This window comes from Pongo pygmaeus, chromosome 1 (genome assembly GCF_028885625.2).
Source record: "Pongo pygmaeus isolate AG05252 chromosome 1, NHGRI_mPonPyg2-v2.0_pri, whole genome shotgun sequence".
Classification (NCBI taxonomy): Eukaryota; Metazoa; Chordata; class Mammalia; order Primates; family Hominidae; genus Pongo; species Pongo pygmaeus.
Window position 1 is genome coordinate 56,886,162 of NC_072373.2, and position 21,643 is coordinate 56,907,804.

The 21,643-nt window shown below is 38.4% G+C and overlaps 1 long non-coding RNA gene across 1 annotated transcript in view; it reads right to left on the reverse strand.

The window, feature by feature from the left end:
- LOC129007961 (uncharacterized) overlaps positions 1-21,399 on the reverse strand; it is a 36,138-nt gene extending 14,739 nt beyond the window's left edge. The window contains exons 1-2 of the long non-coding RNA XR_008492427.1: positions 21,349-21,399; positions 19,393-19,586 (exon numbers count right to left, since the gene is read on the reverse strand). This is a non-coding gene — a long non-coding RNA (uncharacterized LOC129007961). The remainder of the gene's footprint in view (positions 1-19,392; positions 19,587-21,348) is intronic.
- Positions 21,400-21,643: the final 244 nt, after the last annotated feature.

The following is a 21,643-nucleotide window of genomic DNA, read 5'->3' on the forward strand; positions in this document are numbered from 1 at the left end:
AGTACATCTTTCACACACTTCCAAACTTTTCCAAAGTGCTTGTGTCAACTTAAACTCCCATCAGTAGTTTGTTAGAGTTCCCAGTTCTCTACATTTTCACAGGCACTTCATATTATCAGTCTTTTTAATTTTTCCCTTAACCTTATGGGTTTTAAATGGTATGTTACTGTAGCTTTAATATTTATTTCCATAAATATTAGCAAAGTTGAACATGTTTTCATACATTTATTATCAATTTAGGTTTTTGTTTCTATGAATGATCTGGTCATTTTCTCATTTTTCCATTTTGTTGTTTGTCTTTTTATAAAGCTTCATTTAGGTATAATTGATAAAATATTTCTATATATTTAAGGTATACAACTTAATGTTTTGATATAAGTAAACATTATGAAATGATCATCACAATCAAGCTGATTAACATACCTATCACTTCAGAGTTACTCCCATTTTTGTGACGAAAGACACAAGATTACCTTCTTAGCAAATTTCAAGTATACAATATAGTATTGTTAACTATAGTTACCATGCTATACATTAAATCTCCAGAACTTATTCATGCTGCATAAGTGAAACTTTGTATCCTTTGTGTTGTCTTTTTTCATATTGATTTTTATCATATAAAGATGTTCTTTATATATTCTGTACTGTCTTTGTCAGTTATGTGAGTTGCAAATTATTTCTTCTACTCCAAGCCTTATCATTTTATTATTTTAATATTTTAGGTAATTGAATGTAAAAGAAAATTTTACAGTTGTAGATTTTTGGGTCTTATTTAAGAAAATATTTTCTACCTTGAAGTTATCAAAGAATTTTTAAATATTTTCTTCTCAAGTCTGTAGAGTTTGATGTTTTTATATTCAGTTTTAAAATCTACCTGGAATTTACTTTTGTGTATGGTTTAAGGTAGGGATCTTGTGTGAGTGTGTGTGTGTGTGTGTGTGCGTGTGTGCATGCGTGCCTGCATTATTTATTGAATAGTGTTCTTTGCTTCTTTTGTATATGGCCAAATATTACACAATGGCATACAGCCCTCTACTATTGTATATATAAATATTTCTATTGTAATTTTGTTTTATTTAAATTGATGCCTCTATTTATATGTTACATATTCCTTTATATATCTAAAAAGATTAGTATTTATGTGTATGTATTTATTTATTTATAGTTAGGTCTTTCCCTAGATCCTACGTCTGTGATTCACTCCAGACAACAGCCTGGGCTCTATTGTTTCTTTATAAAAAATTATTATTATTATTTTTATGAATACACAGTAGGTGTAAATATTTATGAAGTACATGAATTATTTTGATAGTGGTATGTAATGTGTAATCATCATATCAGGGTTAATGGGGTATCCATTACCTCAAACATTTGTCCTTTTTTTGTGTTATGAACAATCTAGTTTTATTCTTTTAGCATTTTAAAATGTACAATAAATTGCTTTCAACTGTAATCACCCTATTGTGCTATCAAATACTAGGTTTATTGATTGATTGAGTTTTAATTTTTTCGGAGACAGGGTCTTGCTCTGTCACTCAGGCTAGAGTGCAGTGGCATGAATATGGCTTACTGCACCCTGTAGTTCCTGGGCTCGAAAAATCCTCCCGCCCCAGCCTCCTGAGTAGCTGGGACTACAGGCACGTCACTAATCCTGGCTAATTTTTAAATTTCCTTTTGTAGATATGTGTCTTACTAAAATGTTGCCTAGGCATAGGTATCAAACTCCTGATCTCAATCGATCCTCCCTCCTTGGCCTTCCAAAGCACTGGAATCACAACTGTGAGCCACCATGCTCAGCCTTTAAATAGTAGACCTTATTCATTTTCTCTAACTACATTTTTGTCCCATTAACCATCCACTTTTCCCCTCCACCCCATCCCCCACTACCATTCCCAGCCTCTGGTAACCATCATTTTACTCTATCTCCATGAGTTAAATTGTTTTCATTTTTAGTTCCCACAAATGAATGAGAACACGTGAACTTTGTCTTTCAGTGTCTGGCTTATTTCACTTAACATATTGTCCTCCAGTTCCATCCATGTTGTTGCAGATGACAGGATCTCATTCTGCTATTATGGCTGAATAGTACTCCACTGTGTATATGTACCACATTTTCTCCACTGTGTTGATAGAAACTTAAGTTGCTTCCTCTATTGTTTCTTGAGGAAAGGTATAATTCAACATATTTTGGAGGCTGAATCAATACTGAAGCTTGGGAGTCAAATTACACAATTGAATAAAACAAAATTAATTAAATATTTTTGACAAAGGTTGATACTATAAAGTGTACCATAGGCATGTTTTAATTTATTTCAATGAATAAGTAAAATTATGTGAAGAAGAGAAACCCTGGGGGTGAGATTTAGAGCATTATATTTAGACAATAATATTAAAATTTTTATTTGCATTAATACTTGATGAAGACCTCAGTAAGAGGCATTCAGCATAACCCTCCAGTACCATTGAGCATTCTGAGACATTGTTACCTAGAATGTGGCAGTCAAGTGAGAAAGTTGGAACAGCTTGTTCTTTTCTCAGATAACAAAGTGTAAAGAAGAACGCTCAGGATCATTTGGTTCAATCTCAGTCAGGGACATTGAGACTGTTCCGCTGATTACTTTGTTTTATTTGTTCCCTCAGAAGTCCACCTTTAAAAAATATTTCAGAGAAGTGTGTTTTCCTTCACTTCAGGAATTCTAAATGAGGGAAGGTGTGGGAACAGAACTGGATCACAGAGGCTCCAACAAGCTGCATCCCCCACTCCACACCCCTAGGTCCTAAGACTCCTGAGGTACACAGCAGACTCCCAAAGTCAGGAAGTGGGAATGTGAGGTGGTTTGAAAATTCTCCCTTGGTAATTCTAATATGCCTTCTTTCACCTTCCACTCTCTCACTCCCTACTCCCTCCTGAAAAATCACTGTTCCAATGCCAGTAATTAAGAACATAACTCTTCTATGCTGAAAAAGGAATGCAGTTAAAATCTTTGGGGATTTATGTTGGGAAAAGGTGCTGGGCTGAAAAATGTAGCCTTACATATATCTGAATATATATATGTCATAGATTTTCATTAGACCTAAGAGCTGTTTTAAATAGGGGTTATATTTCTTTAGGAAAACATCAAGATGATGGGCAAGTGCATGTGGTTTTGGTTGTCCTGAGAGACCTAAGTGTGTGCTTCCACTGCAACCACTTCAGCTTCTCTGAAGTAGTGCAGAGCTGAATGACTTGGATTCTGAACATACTGGTGCATTCAGCTAAGTGAGACATATTAGCAATTAACATACACATTTGCACTTATAGACTTAGCCTAGTAGATTTTGATGCCAACTGGAGTTATGCTTACATGTTTTTTTTTGTTCTATTTATTGTAGTTGATAAGATTCTGCCTTATACATAGTCATTTTTGGCACTGAGTGTCATTGCTTTTAATATGCAAATCTAAGAAACTTTCACCTTATCACATATACTTCTTAATGCAAAGAAATTGATTTCTGATACTTTTTGTATATTGTTCTCAAATGAACAAATGACATTTAGACCTCTGGCTGCTGTCCTTTACTTTCCTATTTGTGAAAGAAGTCACTGTAAAGCTAAAGAATTCCTTAAAGCTACTGCTACAAGTTAATGTAAAGAATCTCTATCCACACACTGTTCTTAAATTCCTTGATCATTAGTTGCATCGAATAATACCTCTTGCCATAATCATTCTTTCTCAGTTATTAAGGATATCTAAAATACAGGATAAACTTTTACCACAAACTTGGATTAAGAAGGTGACTTAGCCCAAATATCTCAGGGTGTGTTTATCAAATGCATGCATGATTGCATGTAGGCAATCAGAACTCTTAAATAATCTGTGACTGTCAATGTAAATAAACAACAGTCTTTATTCTCCCACAGGACCACGTTCAAAACTGTGGAATAGTGCATCATATTTCAAGTCTCATAGCTTCCCTTTTGTCTTCACTTCTATCCTCATCAAGGTCCTTACTAGAAGCATCTTGGTCATTTGCTCCTCTCCCGAGGCTTGTTTTCATGTGCTGCTGACACTAAAACTTGAGGCCAGGCAAAGAACCTCCTCTGAACAATTCCAGCAGAACTGCCATTGTTCTGTGACCCTGCTGGAGGCGATATAGAGACCATTAGCTGCCTCTCACCTTCCTTGTTCTGTACCTTTAAACACATGACAACCCAATCCCCCTCCCCCTACAATCTCCTTTTCCATTTTTCCTTAGATAAATTTCTGAGATGGTCCTTGAGAATTTCTCTGTAGTATATTTTTCACTTCAGTCCATTATATACTGAGGTAGTTTTGCTTATGGTGTTTTAAACTGAACATGGTAAACATAATGCCTAAGGATAATGAAGAAAAGGGGAGAAAGTTTTGCTTAATCTATAGACTGATGACTATGGAGATTTCATTTTATAACATACAGCAAAATAAGGAAAATTCCTAAAGAAAAGTAATTTAGAAAATAGAATAGAAAGTCTAAATTAATATCATGGTGTAACAAAAAGTTTAGACTTTGATAAAAGTCATCCCAACACCATATCCTTTAGAATGTGGGACACAAAATCTATTAGAGAAAGGTTAGTTCAAATTTGCACAGAGCTTAAGACCCCAACTACTTTTTATTTTGATGTTCAACATCATTAGAACATCTCTCTTCACTGAAATGAGAGATGAGGCATTCAGGAGTTTGAACTGGTGAAGCCTCTCCTGGGGCGGGGATGGCTCTAAGCATTGTATATGTCTGACTCAGCCACTATAGCATTGTGTACATGCTTTGGGATTAATGACCGAGACTTTAAATATAAAATAAAAAGCTGTAACATTGGGAGGCCACAGCTACAGTGACTTGGGACAAACATAGCTGAGACTAACCCTGGGAGCTGAGACTTTGCTTTTCCCTGTACACTCGGAGAAGCTACCATCTGATCAGAAGAGATATCACTGTTGCAGTGAATAAAGTCAGCATCTAATCTTCCTGTTTTCACAGAAGCACCATATGGCAGTGACAGCACCTTCTGCAAGAAGAGAAACTCTAAACAAATTACAACAATATCATTTCTGTGTTGAACCATAAGTCATTGGAAACCCACTGCAACCATGCTTCCACAATAGCAGCTGGAATCTCCAATTCTATAAAGAAAAGGTAAGAATTCCTCTTATAATAAAACCTCAAAAATTAATTTCTTCTTATTAGAAAAACTATCATTTATGCTAATAGCACAAGGATAAATTTCCTAAAAGTCAAATGGAAGGATAATTGTTATCTATAAATATGATTTTTTGTGACTGTTCTCATGATTATATACATAAATTTTCTTTTGAGATAGAGTCTTACTCTGTTGCCCAAGCTGGAGTGCAGTGGCAGGATCTCAGCTCACTGCAGGCTCCACCTCCCAAGTTCAAGTGATTCTCCCATCTCAGTCTCCCAAGTAGCTGGGGCTACAGGCACACACCACCACACCTGGCTAATTTTTGTATTTTTTGGCAGAGACAGGGTTTCATCACATTGGCCAGGCTGGTCTCAAACTCCTGGCCTCAAGTGATTGGCCTGCTTTGGCCTCCCAACGTATTGGTATAACAGATGTGAGCCACCACGTCCATCCTCATGATCATATGTTAATTTGCAGACAACATGTAAAAGTCAAATCATAAATCAACTTCTTTATGTAGAAAAAAATACTAAGGAGTAGTAATTTTCTTCACTGGGTGAAATGATAGGCAGGATAACCTCTAAGGCATTGCTAACCAAGTAAGCTAAACATTGGGCATGAAATTTATTGATTTCTATATCTTTATGCATTAGTCTCTGAGAAGGCTTGCCCAAAGTGGGAGACTCCCTTGATTTGGGATTTTTCACTTTGGTTACAAGATCCTTCATAACATTAAGCATCACCACCGCCTGGCCAAGTACTTACTAGCTATAAAAAGTGATAGAGCTTTCTAATTAGGGGTGCTGTAAATGCTCAACTAATTAATATGCAGAAGCTATCTGCACTGGGAGTTGCATGGGATGGTTCTTGGCTTGTTGGTCCAGGTCTCAATGTTTAGATTCAGTAGCATCAATGTAACTTGCCAACACAAAGTACTTCCAACTATGTGCCATGCTCCTTCCCACATACATGCTGTCTAGCTTGAGGCTGCTGAGCAGGCATGTGTGTCAAATATTGATGACAATTCACACAAACTTTGTAAAAGAACCACTTTTTCTTTCCCCTTAAAGGAATGTTGAAGTAACACATATGTAGCTTTGAGAAGGAGGCAGGTACATTCAAGCTCATGGAGAGGATTGACAGCCACAGATAGGTACTCATAAGAACTGAATGAAAATCATCAAACAGAACATACTCAGGAGGCACTGTCTACCATAGGTAAGCATTGCAATTGTTATTTAATATGGGGAAAACATAAGAAAGAAGCCTGACAGATAGTCTTAACCAAGTGATCCAAGTTAAAATCACCAGAGATAAATCACATTAATATCATCTGTCCTCTGACATGATGCAATGAGAAAAATGCTTCACCTTGTGGGGTTCTTTGGAAAAATTCATAACCTCAGTGTAATCATAAGAAAATGTGAGGCAAATGCAAAATGAAGGCCATTCTACAAAATGCCTAACCAGAACTCTTGAAACCTCACTGTCACACAATGTGACTTTAACAGAGAAATATTGTTTCTAAGGGTGAATGAGCAAATTTGAAACATGGTGAGGAAGGAATGGAGAGGGCAGATTCTTTTAGTGAGGGAATGAAGAAATTGTTAGAATTATTAAAAATCATAACAAAAATATCACCAATCTTTGTAACACCACATAAGAAGGATTCTGAGCCAGGAAAATGACTGTTCTCAAAATATATTCTCCCAATATACCACTGCCATCCTTAAAAGATGCAGGCAACTATTCTTTAAAATCCCAAAGGATCATGAAGCTAAACCCTGGGATTTTAAAACAAAATGCCACAAAAAAACTTTAGAGAGGCCACTAAATATTCTAGGTAGCCTCTTTTAAAGGAACTGACCTAGTGTGATGCTAGTAAACCATGTTTATGCACAGTGAACTTTGTGGATTCCCTAGGCTGTTTTTTTCTGAAAATGTTATGTTCTGACATCATGTAAAATATGTGTAACAAAAACACTGAGGGCAAAGAATCAAAACTATTTGGACAGATAACATCTTTGAGACAAGCTGATATTACTTACGTTTGAGAATTACAGAGGGAAGGAAGATGAGATGGGTCATTGGTGTCTTCCCACAACTTCATACATCTGCTGACAATTGCCAAATTTGGAGTCATGTGAAAAGAGACGGGCTGAGTAAGAAAGATCAGAGGATATCTTTGACAGTCACTTCTGGTAAGAGCTTTGGGAAATCTGCTCATCTGAAGTCTAGACAATGTGATACAGAAGGTTTTGTGCCTGGCAATTTTATCTGAAGTCCGGAAGGAAAAGAAGCCCCTGCTAAATCTTTGATAAATTGTCCTATGTCAGTGTGTTCGCAAATTGCAGAACACATTTCTTTTACCAGCTGTGCAAATGTAATATATGATAGGCCATATATTAGTTTAAAGCTACAACTCAGTCACTTCAGAGACTCTTCGGAATATTTAAACACTATACCTATTTCTTTTCTATTTTTATGATTGGCTAGATGACTCATTTTTAGGCTAGTGTCCAAGCTAGACTAAAGGTGAGTTGTTCACTAGTTGGCACAGACTTTAGCACTGGAGAGAACTTTAACACTGGAATGAATCTTGGCAGTAACTTGCTAGCTGAGGAATCATAGGCAAGTCAGTTAGCTTCTCTAGGCCTCAGCTATCAGAGGAAGACAAGAATGGGTTGAGTGTTGTGTGTAAGACAAACACAGATATCAAGAATGATGCTAGCTTTTTGACTTGAGCAACTGGAAGGATAAAGTTGCCATTCATAGAGGTAATGGTTTGAGGCTGGGAATCAATGTTTGGGGTTGGTGCTCAGTGTTGGCTATATTAGATGTAAGATGTCTATAAGACACCCAGATGAAGAGGTTGAGTAGGCAGTTGGATAAATCTAGAAACAGGTTGGGAGAGAGATAAATATTTGGGAGTTGACAGCACATGGATAGTAATCAAAGCCATCACTAAGAGATTGAGTGCAGGTAGAAAAGAAGCATTCTGAGGATAAGACACTGGGGACCAAAGCAGGAATCTGTAAAGAAGTGGTAGGGACAAAATTTGGAGTGTATTTAGGACAATGAGAGGTTAAAGGAAAAAAGCTGGAGATGTTGAATATATATTTTAGGAGTTTGCTACAAACAGAGCAAAGAATTGGTGCTGTGTAGCTGGCAGTAAAAGGGGCAGGCAACTTTTTTGTTTTGTTTTTGGCTGTGAAAAATAGCAATATTGGTTAGCGGATGAAACTTTTCAAAGGTTTTTGCATCCAGGCAGTATGGCTCCAGAGAGCATGCTTTTAATGTTGTGATCTACAATTCTAGTATGATAGGATATACATATCCAGCATGAAAGGAAGGATCAGTGACAGAGGACAGGAAGTGGAGAAACGCTGGGAAAAGTCCTTGGGCAGCCACAGAGGAGGATGATCTAATTTAGTCCTGCTAGGAATAGAGACATTTCTAGATTTTTAACTGGAGAGAAAGAAGGAAATATGGGCACAGACAGAGTTAGGTGGATTGTTGTGGTGGGGGACATTCTCTTTTAAGAGAAACAGGAAGTAAGGTCATCATCTAAGAGTAAGAGCGAGAAAGAGCTGTTAGAAATTTGAAAAGAGGGCTGGGTGCAGTGGCTCACGCCTGTAATCCCAGCACTTTGGGAGGCTGAGGCGGGCAGATCATGAGGTCAGGAGTTCTAGACCAGCCTGGCCAACATGGTCAAACCTCATCTCTACTAAAAATACAAAAATTAGCCAGGCGTGGTGGCACATGCCTGTAATCCCAGCTACTCGGGAGGCTGAGGCACGAGAATTGCTTGAATCCAGGAGGCAGAGGTTGCAGTGAACTGAGATTGCACCACTGTACTCCAGCCTGGGTGAGAGAGCAAGACTCTGTCTTGGAAAAAAAAAAAAGAAATTTGAAAAGAGAAAAGCAGTTAGGAGAGTAGGAGAGTGAATAATTAGGAAAATACAGTATCGTTGCTGGGCAGCTCTAAAGGCCCTCTCCTGGTAGTGATTAGAACATACAGATTATTAGTTCTTTTAATTTATGTAAACATTTCAGCCTTCCACATCATCTAAATAGCTTTCAAATAATTATAAGTCTTGAAACAGCTATGCTCTACTGAGACTAAATTTCTATCAACTTTACCACTTGTGTTAAAGTATACGTTTGATCTGTACTAGAGCTAGAAATATAGTTTGAGCTCATGCATTGCAGTGGGCACCAGGCCTTGTCTTCAAGGTCAAAGACTAAGAAATACTTGATGTAAATAATCTCTATTTGGATATGAATTAAACGTTTCCAACTCAACACATACCAAACAGAACTATTTCATCTGTTCTCCCCATCCTCCAACCTTCCTGCCTTCTCTCCCATCTAGTTCCTTTCTGAAGCTCCTCAATTTCAGCAAATGTTACTACCATTCATTCAGTTGCTTTAGCCAAAAGACCTGTCAATATACACTCAAAATATATCTCAAAAACTGTTCCTTCCTTTCATTCTCACTTATGTTACCATAACTCAAACCACTCCACTTAGATTACCATAAACTCCTAACTGATCTCTCTGCTTCTACCTGTGGCTCTGCTACAAGCCACAAACAAGGCAGAGTGGTCCATGTCACCCTCTTTGTTTATTGCCCTCCAGTGGTTTCCATCGGGCTTAGAATAAAGTCTGTACTTTGCCCACATGGCCATGTCTGAGCTTGCTTTTCTGCCTGCTAACTTCAGCATGTCTCACATATACGTCTGTTCACTAGATTTTAGCCATACAGATCACCTTTTTTTTTTTTTGTCCTTTCAGTACTTTGTACAAATTAATTGCTTTCCTGTCTCAAGGACTTCATAACTATATTTCCTTTGCACAAATCCTAATCTCTCTGCTCTTTGTATAGCTGGTTTCTTCCAATAGTCTTCCAAAGACAATTTTTTTTTCTCAGCTCAAATGCTATTTCCTCAAAGAAATCTTTCCTGACCATTCTACTTTCTGATCCTACTAGAAAGAAGTTAGGACAGGGATCTTGTCTGAGTCTCTGTTTGTGCAGTTGCTAAAACAGTGCCTGGCACATGAGGGTCACCCAAGAAATAATTTGAAATGCTGATGAAAAGATGAAAGCAACACATGGATGCTTTGTGCTGTTCAAATTTGTTATTTGATTTATCTGTCAGGAAACTATCTTGCTGAGTTGTGAATGAGTGGTGGATGATTTTGTTGAACTGTAAATCATAGAGTTAAATGTAGGCTCTCTGGAGCTATACTGCCTGGATGCAAATCACTGGCTCTGTATAACCTTGGATGAGTTACTTAACCCCTCTGAGCCTCAATTTCCTCATCTGTAGAACACGTCTAGTGATAGTAATGTATACCTATAGTGCTTTTCTAAGGATTAAATGATTTAGTTTAGCATAGTGCGTGGCATAGTAAGGACTCAATAAATATTACCTAATATTAATTTTTAATTCATGAATAACTCATATTATTTCCTATTCAAAAAATTAATAGCCAAGAGGAAATAAAAATGATGTAAATAGCTTTTAATAGATATTTGAATATGCTGTATGTTAGGAAATAAGTGAATTTAAATTATCTTAAAAGTTCCCCTTTGATGAAACTAATATATTTATGCAGAAAAATCATTGGTTCAACAAAATATTAGAAGTCACATCCAACAATGTATAAAAAGAATTATACACCATGACCCAGTGTGATTTATTCAAGGTATGAAACACTGGTTTAACATTTAAAAAGCAATTTATGTAATTCATCACATCAGCAGGCCAAAGAAGAAAAATGGCGTAATAATATCAATAGATGCTGAAAAAGCACTTGATGAAATCCAACACCCTTTCATGATAAAAACTTTCAGTTAAATTAGAAATAGAGGGGAACTTCCTCAATTTGTTACATAAAGAATATTTACAAAAAACTCTACAACTCAAATCATACTTAATAGTAAGAAACTAAAAGTTTGTCCACTAAGACCAGGAACTAAACAAGGATGTCCCCTCTTAACACTCCTTTTGAGCATCATACTAGAAATCCTAATTAATGAAATTAGATAAGAAAAGGAAATAAAAGTATACTTACTAGGAAGGAAGAAATAAAACTGTATTTGTTTGAAGATGATATGATTGTCTATGAGGAAAATTCAAAAGAATCAACAAAAATCCTCCTGGAACTAACAAGGGATTATAGCAAGGTTGTGGGATACAATGTTAATATACGAAAGTCAACTGCTTTCCTACTTACCAGCAATTAGTAAATGGAGGTTGAAATAAAAATGCAATATCATTTATAATAGCATCTAAAAAATACTTAGGTATATAGCTAAATCTAAAAAAATACACAAAATCTATATGAGGAAAACTAAAAATATGATGAAAAAAATCAAAGAGGAACTAAATAAATGGAACACCATTCCGTGTTCTTGGATAGGAAGACTTAATACCATCAACATGTCAGTTCTCCCTAACTTTGATCCATAAATTCAGTTCACTTTAAATCATAATCCCAGCAAGTTATTCCAAAGTTTATTTAAAGAGGCAAAAGACCCAGAATAACAACAAAATATTGAGGGAGAAGACACTCAATAGTCTGACACTACCTGACTTCAAGATTTACTGTAAAGATACAATAATCAAGACAGTGTGATAGTGACAAAAGAATAGGCAAATAGATCATTGCAGCAGAATGGAGATCCCAGAAATAGACTTATGTAAATAAAGCCAACTGATCTTTGACACAGGAGCAAAGGCAATACAATGGAGCAAAGATAGTCTTTTCAACAAATAGTGTGCAAACAACTGGACTGCCACATTAAACAAGTGAGTCTAGACACAGACCTTACACAAACATGAAATCAAAATGGATTACAGATCTAAATGTAAAATGCAAAACTATAAACTCCTAGAAGACAATGTAGGAGAAAATCTAGATGACCTTGGATACGGTGATGACTTCTTATCTATAACACTAAAGACATGATCCATGAAAGAAAGAATTGATAAAGCTGAACTTCATTAAAATGAAAAATCACTTCTCTGTGAAAGACAATATCAAGGGAATGAAAAGACAAGCCACAGACTGGGAGAAAATATTTGCAAAACACATATCTGATAAAGGACTATTATCCAAAACACAGAGAACCCTTAAAACTCAACAATAAGAAAACAAACAACCCAACTAACAAATGGTCCAAAGACCTTAACAGATACCTCACCAAAGAAGATATACAGACGGCAAGTAAGCATGTGAAAAGATGCTCCACATCATATGTCATCAGGAGAATTCAAATTAGAACATCAATGAGATACCTTTATATACCTGTTAGAGTGGCTGAAATCCAGAACACTGACAACATCAAATGCTGGCGAGGATGTAGAGAAACAGGAACTCTTATTCATTGCTTTTGGGAATGCAAAATGGTACAGGCACTTTGGAAAAGGATTTTCTATTACAAGTTTGACAGTTTCCTACAAAAACTAAACATACTCTTACCATAAAATCCACAATCATGCTCCTTGGTATTTACCCCAAAAAAGCTGAAAACGTATGTCCACACCAAAACCTACACATGGGTGTTTATGGTACCTTTTTTCATAATTGCCAAAACTTGGAAGCAAGCAAGATGTCCTTCAGTAGGTGAATGGATAAATAAGCTGTGGTACATCCAGACAATGGAATATTATTCAGTGCTAAAATGAAAAGAACTGTCAAGCCATGAAAAGACATGGAGAAAACTTAAATTCATATTACTAAGTGAAGGAAGCTAATCTGAAAAGGCTACACACTGTATGATTCCAACTATAACATAACATTCTGGAAAAGGCAAATATTTGGAGATAGTAAAAAGATCAGTGATTGCTAAGGGTTAGGGGTGAGGCAGGAAAGAACAGGCAGAGCACAGATAATTCTTAGGACAGTGAAAATACTCTGTATGAAGCTATAAAGGTAGATACACATCATTACACATGTATTTAAACTCATAGAATGTACAACACCAAGAATAAACCCTAATGTTAGCTATGGACTCTGAGTGATAATGATGTGTCAATGTAGGTTCATCACTTGTAACAAATGATGGGGGAGGCTGTGGAGGCAGGGTGTATATGGGAAATCTCTGTACCTTCTACTCAATTTTGCTATGCATCTTAAAACTTCTCCAGAAGAGAGAGTCTATTAAAAGAAAAAAGATTATTGGCCCTCTGACTTCAGCTTTAAGATGAAATCACTGTCATTTGCTGAAAACTCTAATGGTGTCTGGCAATGTCCCATAAATGGCCAGTCCATAAAATTAAACTGATGATTAGGAAAACCATTTGGAAAATATTGTTCAAGCTTCCAACGGAGAAGTTTTTCTATAAAGTTTATAGAAAAACTTTATAGAAGTTTTCCTATAAAGTTTTTCTATAAAGGGGCATTTATCTTGCTCAAAAGAAAGTACTTGAGAGAGGCTTATCTTACAAACTGACTAGGTTTAAAATGTTAACACTCTGTGAAGAAATAATTGCATATGTCTCTTTAAAACTTGTTCTACTATATGTAAATCATTGTTTTAAATTGTGCAGAGTGAATTAGGACTTGTTTTTTAAGAAAAGAAAGTCATTAATACTAGTCATCAGAATGTTACCACAAATCTTAATATTAGAGTTAAACATAATCATTAGCATTCAGCACAAACTTGTTTTCAAAATAGTTTCCAGTTTCAAAATTAAAGGAGGAAGAGAAACCTAAAGCTTTGTCACCAGGGGAGCCTTCCAACTTACTTAGGTTTTATTCTTTTTCTTTTTTGAGAATACAAGAAGAAAAGACCTGAGGTACCATTTAGGACACAACCCTTGGGCAAAAAGGGTTTTCTATTACAAGTCTATATTGAAATTCAAGTGGGCTTAGAAAGTCAATGCTTGTTTCCTGAAAAGGCAGACAAAACAGTTCCTGGTGGCCTGCCCAGCATTCAGACTCTGGCCTCAGCCTCACAGCAGAGCAGCCTCAAGTCTCAAGAGTACTACAGGTGCCAGACCAAGCTCTACTTAGCTGAATAGGTGTTGAAGAGGTTTGCAGCAATATGCATTACCACAGCCAGGACAAAGGAAGCAGGAAGAAGATGGTAACTATGCAGAGATTTCCAAGCAATTGAAAATAATAAAAATGTATATAAACTTTCTTAAGTTCGGTGGTACCTAGTATTGATATAGGAGTTAAGAAGAAATCACTTAGGCAGATAGTAAGGGTATGGGAGTCCTCGATAAGGCTTTCCTTTTTAATGAAAAGCAGCTCAAAATCATTTTCTAACAAAGAGCAGCCTATAAAGTCGGGCTGCAGACATAAGACAAGCAAGCTGGAAGCTTTCACAGGTGAATGCCAGGCAGAAACTAAGGACTAGACATGTTCAAGATGGTGGCTCCATCTTCCCTTCTCTTTGTCAGCCACGTATACAGTAAGAAGCAGACAAGATGGTGCAGATCAACTGGAAAGCCCATTTGCATAATAAGATTAGGGTGGGGTGGCCAGCCTTCCTTGTGCTATGTTAACGTCATACCTGATCAAACCAATCTGTGAGCCCTATGTAAATCAGACACCACTTCCTCAAACCTGACTATAAAATTCGGGTGCATCCACCACCTGCTGGTCCTTTCCACTTGGAGACCCCTCTTTCTATAGAGAGAGCTATTTCTCTTTCTCTTCTGCCTGTTAAACCTCTGCTCCTAAACTCCTCGTGTGTGTCCGTGTCCTAAATTTTACTGGTGCATGATGACGAACCCCAGGGTATATACCCAGACAATGGAGCTGCTCTAGTGTTAACATAATTTTTATTGTATAGAAAATATCTCCTCCTGTGGTTACATAAATTGTGTAACCATGAGATGCATGTAGCATTATAATCGCTATTTTATATATGTAAAAACTGAGACCCATATTACTTTTGCAAAGATCTGGCTGCTGTAGGATTTGAACATACTCTTTTTCTTACTGAGGTATAATTAACACACAGTAAACATTTCAAACCTTAAGTATGTAGCCCTGAAACTTTTTATAAATATAACTTTCTAACATTGTAACCATGAGTAAAATCATCACCTTGAAAGCAATAAAAACTGAGTTCATTTGCTAAAGATAGAACACTCACAATGAAAAGAAAATAATATTTTAATCATTTACCTAAGGACAATTATTTTTGTGCATAATTTCCATTGCCTTATGCATTAACAGAATGTATGCAGTAAACATTGCAAGCCACATTAGTAATGTGGATGAAGAAACTGATCAGGTGTGAAACTCTCTTTGTTCTTATCTCCTTATTAAAGATATTCATTAAGCTCCTTTTTCAGATCAAGTCCTTTTTTTTTTTTTGTCAAAGGATTTTGAGAGAGCCAATTTGATGGATATGAGTGATTCCTAAATAGTACTTCATATTAATGTGAACAAAAATCTGAGCATACTGAATTTTAAGCAACAGAGAAAAAAACGGAACTAATTTGTTCAAAGAAATGCAGGTATTCAGGCTGACACTAGGTGTATGGATTGACTAGGAGCTACTAGAAAGCTGAATTTTCTTTCATCACTTGAATGTTCTACCTCCAATGGAACAAAAGATTTTAGAAAAATTCAACAGTTTCCAGTGAAAACAAAGCCACAGTCTCAAAGATGATTCAAAGTTTTTGAGTGTCAATTATCTTCAATTTTTTGCAGGTATATTTCTTGAGCTAGAATCTGTCTGAATTCTCAGATACCCATCTTTAAAGGAAGAAAGGAAAGTGAATCTTTAAATTCCTAGAATTTTACTTTTTGAAATGAGTGCATCAATCCTAGGAATATCCTTATGTTTTTGGAACATATGACCAGACTATAGACCTAAGTCCATGGCTTATATGTTCTCTTGCATGAAATTGCTGAAATCAAAGTGAAAGTTAATATGACTTATAAAAAAAAACCTTGAGTCACAAATGAGATATTCTCTAATAGAACTCATTTCTTTCTACCTGCCACTAGGCCTCAAAAGTATTAAACGTTTTTTTTTTTTTTTTTCGGTGACATGGTCTCACACTGCTACCCAGGATGGAATGCAGTGGTGCAATCCTAGCTAACATAACCTCCAACTCCTGGGCTTGGGATCCTCCACGTCAGCCTCCCAAATAGCCAGGACTACAGGTACGTGCTGCCAAGCCTGGCTAATTTTTTTTTTCTCTCTTTTTTTTCTTTTTCTTTTTTTTTTTTAAATTATACTTTAAGTTTTGGGGTACATGTGCACAACATGCAGGTTTGTTACATATGTATACATGTGCCATGTTGGTGTGCTGCACCCAGTAACTCGTCATTTAACATTAGGTATATCTCCAAATGCTATCCCTCCCCCTTTCCCCCACCCCACAACAGGCCCCAGTGTGTGATGTTTCCCTTCCTGTGTCCATGTGTTCTCATTGTTCAATTCCCACCTATGAGTGAGAACATGCGGTGTTTGGTTTTTCGTCCTTGCGATAGTTTGCTGAGAAGTCTCACTATGTTGCCCAGGCTGGTCTTGCAATCCTGGCCTCAAGCAATCCTCCTACCTCAGCCTCAGAAAGTAGTGAGATTGCAAGCATGAGCTGCTGCACCTGGCCTAATGTTTTCAATAAACTTTATCAAAGTTAAATTATGAACAATATTGGTCCTATACAGTAAACTTTTGTATACATAAATTCAATTAAACTTTTGGAACCACTTTGCATTATTTATAAAATTCTATTATCAAGTAAATGAAAACATCCAAGAGGCTCTCCTGAAAAAGGATTTTTGGTTGTGTAGCTCACTGTGAAAGACATTTGTCTGTCTTCAGTGAGAAACTGTTTTTCCTTTGATAAGTGGCTTTATATATTCAATAAAATTTAAGTCATCAAACATTATACAGTTCTTTGTCCACAAGAACCGGTATATGTTGTTCTAATTAAGAAATGCCACTGAAGAGCTTCTGGGAAGTTTCTGCATTTTAGCAACCTTGAAACAAGAATACCTACATTTAAGTGAAACATGAGTACAATGCCCTGAGTTGGGGAAAACATCCTGTAACCTATAACATGAAGATTAATTTTGAGTAGTACAAGGGAAATGTAAAATTGGAACAAAGCAGTATCAGGAACTTGAGGAAAGAATCATTTAAGCCGCCGTAGCCAGTGATCAAAGAAACAAAACTCTCTAAAAGAACAATAAATAATGCATGCTCAATCTCAAGCTAACTATGAGCGTAAATGAGTTTGCAGATAAATCCCAGATTTTCAGTCTACATGAACACAACAGAATAGCTGCTTCTAAAAATGAATCATTTATTTATTTTCCATACTTAAAGACTCACAACCCAATGAATATCATATTACTGAAGTAAAATAAAATTTCTACAAATGCGTTTTGAGAATATTTTTGTTTATATCTTTGTAGTTTTTAAAGGCAATTTTATATGAATCTTGGGATGAATAAATTGTTCACTATTGAATCTTTTTATAAATTTGCCCCTTTTTCCATGAATTGCTTTTCTAAATGTCATAACCCTGCATTCATTTATTCTGTAAATGTTTACTGAGCACTTACTAAAACCTAGTACCTATGTGTTAAGATTACAGTGATAAACCACCGGGTGCGGTGGCTCACGCCTGTAATCCCAGCACTTTGGGAGGCTGAGGCAGGTGGATCATGAGGTCAGGAGATCGAGACCATCCTGGTGAACATGGTGAAACCCTGTCTCTACTAAAAACATAAAAAATTAGCCAGGCATGGTGGCGGGCGCCTGTAGTCCCAGCTACTTGGGAGGCTGAGGCAGGAGAATGGCGTGAATCCGGGAGGTGGAGCTTGCAGTGAGCCGAGATCCTGCCACTGCACTCCAGTCTGGGCGACAGAGCGAGTCTCCGTCTCAAAAAAAAAAAAAAAAAAAAAAGATTACAGTGATAAACCAAGTAAATTTTATTCCTGTAGTTATAGAATTTGGTTTGGTGTAGTTTTGTTTAACCTGTGCTCTGAGAAATGCTGAAGGTTTTAGGAGATCCCTCAAGGGACAATTGGTAGAAGTAAATGAGATGGGAGGAGATGGGCTGGGAGTTCCTGTTCTGTCTCTTCTCCAAACTTCAATCAATTGCACATTTGCTTTTTACCCATTAGCTACTTTGGAAGATTTCAGTTGCATAAAAGATCCTGATGCCAACCCAGTGTAAAATTCACAATCTAGTTAGTCTAACTATTCCCAATAAGTCCTACCTTTCATGTGCGTCCGTGTGAAGAGATCACCAAACAGGCTTTGTGTGAGCAACATAGCTGTTTATTTCACCTGGGTGCAGGCGGGCTGAGTCCGAAAAGAGAGTCAGCAAAGGGAGATAGGGGTGGGGCCGTTTTATAGGATTTGGGAAGGTAATGGAAAATTACAGTCAAAGGGGGTTGTTCTCTGGTGGGCAGGGGCGAGGGTCACAAGGTGCTCAGTGGGGGAGCTTCTGAGCCAGGAGAAGGAAATTCACAGGGTTAATCACTCAGTTAAGGTGGAGCAGGAACAAATCACAATGGTGGAATGTCATCAGTTAAGGCGGGGCAGGGCCTTTTCACTTCTTTTGTGATTCTTCAGTTACTTCAGGCCATCTGGGCATATACGTGCAAGTCACAGGGGATGCGATGGCTTGGCTTGGGCTCAGAGGCCTGACATTCCTGCCTTCTTATATTAATAAAAGAAATAAAACAAAATAGTGTTGAAGTGTTGGGGTGGCGAAAATTTTTGGGGAGTGGTATGGAGAGAGAATGGGCGATGTTTCTCAGGGCTGCTTCAAGCGGGATTAGGGGCGGCGTGGGAACGTAGAGTGGGAGAGATTAAGCTGAAGGGAGGTCTTGTGGTAACGGGTGTATGATCGGTCGCCAAGGAAGGAGTAGAGGTATCTTATACTTGTGGGTTCAGGTGGGGGAATACAAGAGGAGGACGCAAAGGAGGCTTTGGATTGGGAAGAAGGGCAGCAATGAGATGTAGCTGTAATCCAGGAATAGTCAGGGAAGCAGATAATTTAGTTAAAGTGTCTTGGCCTAATAAGGGAACTGGGCAGGTGGGGATAACTAAAAGGAGTGCTTAGAAGAGTATTGTCTAATTTGGCACCAGAGTTGGGGAGTTTTAAGAGGTTTAGAAGCCTGGCCATCAATACCCACAACAGCTATGGAGACAAGGGAAACAGGCCCTTGAAAAGAAGGTAATGTGGAGTGGGTAGCCTCCGTATTGATTAAAAAGGGGATGGACTTACCCTCCACTGTAAGAGTTACCTGAAGCTCGCCATCCGTGATGGTCTAGGGGGCTTCTGAGGCGATCGGGCAGCGTCAGTCTTCAGCCGCGAAGCTGAGAAGATCTGGGAAGGAGTCAGAGAGCCTTGGGCCAGAGTTCCAGGTGCTCTGGAAGTGGCTACCAGGTGAGTTGAACAGCCTGATTTTCAGTGGGGTCCTGCACAGATGGGACACGGCTTAGGAGGAATCCCGGGCTGAGGGCATTCCTTGGCTTGGTGGCCAGATTTTTGGCACTTGTAGCAAGCTCCTGGGGGAGGAGGTTCTGGAGGAATGCCTGGCCACTGCGGTTCAAGCATTTGGAAGTTCTTGTGTGCTGGAGATGTGGCTGGGGTTTGTCTCACAGTGGAGGCAAGACTTTTTTCTGTTATTATACACCTTGAAGGTGAGGTTAATTAAGTCCTGTTGTGGGGTTTGAGGGCCAGATTCCAATTTTTGGAGTTTTATTTAATGTCGGGAGCAGATTGGGTAATAAAATGTATATTGAGAATAAGATGGCCTTTTGACCTTTTAGGGTCTAGGGCTGTAAAGCATCTCAGGGTTGCTGCCAAACGAGCCATGAACTGGGCTGGATTTTTATATTTGATGAAAAAGAGCTTAAACACTATCTGATTTGGGATAAAGAAAAAGGAGCATTAACTTTGACTATGCCTTTAGCTCTAGCCACCTTTTTAAGAGTAAATTGCTGGGCAGGTGGGGAAGAGCTAGTCACGGAACTAAACTGTAAGCTGGACTGGTTGTGAGGAGGTGAGGTGATAAAAAGATTATAAGGTGGAGGAGCAGAGGCTGAGGAAGAATTGGGACCTAGCTCAGCCTGGGGAGGAGGGGAGAGGTCAGATGGGTGTGTAGAAAAGGAAGATTAGAAAGACTTAGTGACGCTTGGGGTTGGGAATGAGGGGACAGGCGGGAGGGAAAGAAGGAAGATTTGGGACGAGTTGCACTGGGCACAGAGACTAGGAAGGGACTGATGTGTAAAAGGATGCCTGGACGTCAGGCACCTCAGACCATTTGCCCATTTTACGACAAGAATTATTTAGATCTTGTAGGATGGAAAAATTGAAAGTGCCGTTTTCCAGCTATTTGGAACTACTGTCGAGTTTGTATTGGGGTCAAGCTGCATTGCAGAAGAAAATAAGATGCTTAGATTTTAGGTCAGGTGAGAGTTGAAGAGGTTTTAAGTTCTTAAGATACAGGCTAAGGGAGAAGAAAGAGGAATGGAAGGTGGAAGCTTGCCCATAGTGAAGGAGGCAAGCCCAGAGAAAAGAGTAGAGACACAGAGAAGGGGTGGGGGTTTTTTGCCCTCCAGAAAAGCAGAGAAAGGGTTGGGGCATGGAAATAAGGGATTGGGGCATAGAGATAAGCGGTTGGGGCACAGAAATAAGGGATTGGGGCACAGAGATACGAGGATGGGGTACTTGCCCCTCCCCCAGAAAAGCGGGACTTGCTGCTTAGGGTGAAGGAGAAGGGGTTGAGGGGTACTTGCCCCTCCCCCAGAAAAGCGGGACTTGCCACTAAGGGTGAAGGAGAAGGGGTTGAGAGGTACTTGCCCCTCCCCCAGAAAAGCAGAGAAGGGGTAGAGACAAGGAGAGAAGGGGTTGGGGTACTTGCCCCTTTCCCAGAAAAGCGGGACTTGCCGCTGAGGGTGAAGGACCAAGACAGGCGTCCCTGCGTGGTCTGACACCTTTGAAACGTGGGTGAATAATCAGAGAGGTGTCCCTGCCATGATTAAACACCAAGGGAAGGCTGCCTTCCCAGTCTGTGACCGGCGCCGGAGTTTTGGGTCCACGGATAAAATGTGTCTCCTTTGTCTCTAATGAAAGGAATTGAAATTAAGAGAAGGGAGACATTGAAGAGTGGAAAGAAGAAAGTGGTTGAGGGACAGTGAGAGAGGTTGGAGAAAAGAGTAAGAAGAGACTGCTTACCAGATTTGAAATTGGTGAGATGTTTCTTGGGCTGGTCTGTCTGAGGACCTGAGGTCATAGGTGGATCTTTCTCACAGAACAAAGAGCAGGAGGACAGGGGATTGATCTCCCAAGGGAGGTCCCCTGATCCGAGTCATGGCACCAAATTTCACGCGCATCCGTGTGAAGAGACCACCAAACAGGCTTTGTGTGGGCAACATGGCTATTTATTTCACCTGGGTGCAGGTGGGCTGAGTCCGAAAAGAGAGTCAGCAAAGGGAGATAGGGTTGGGGCCGTTTTATAGGATTTGGGAAG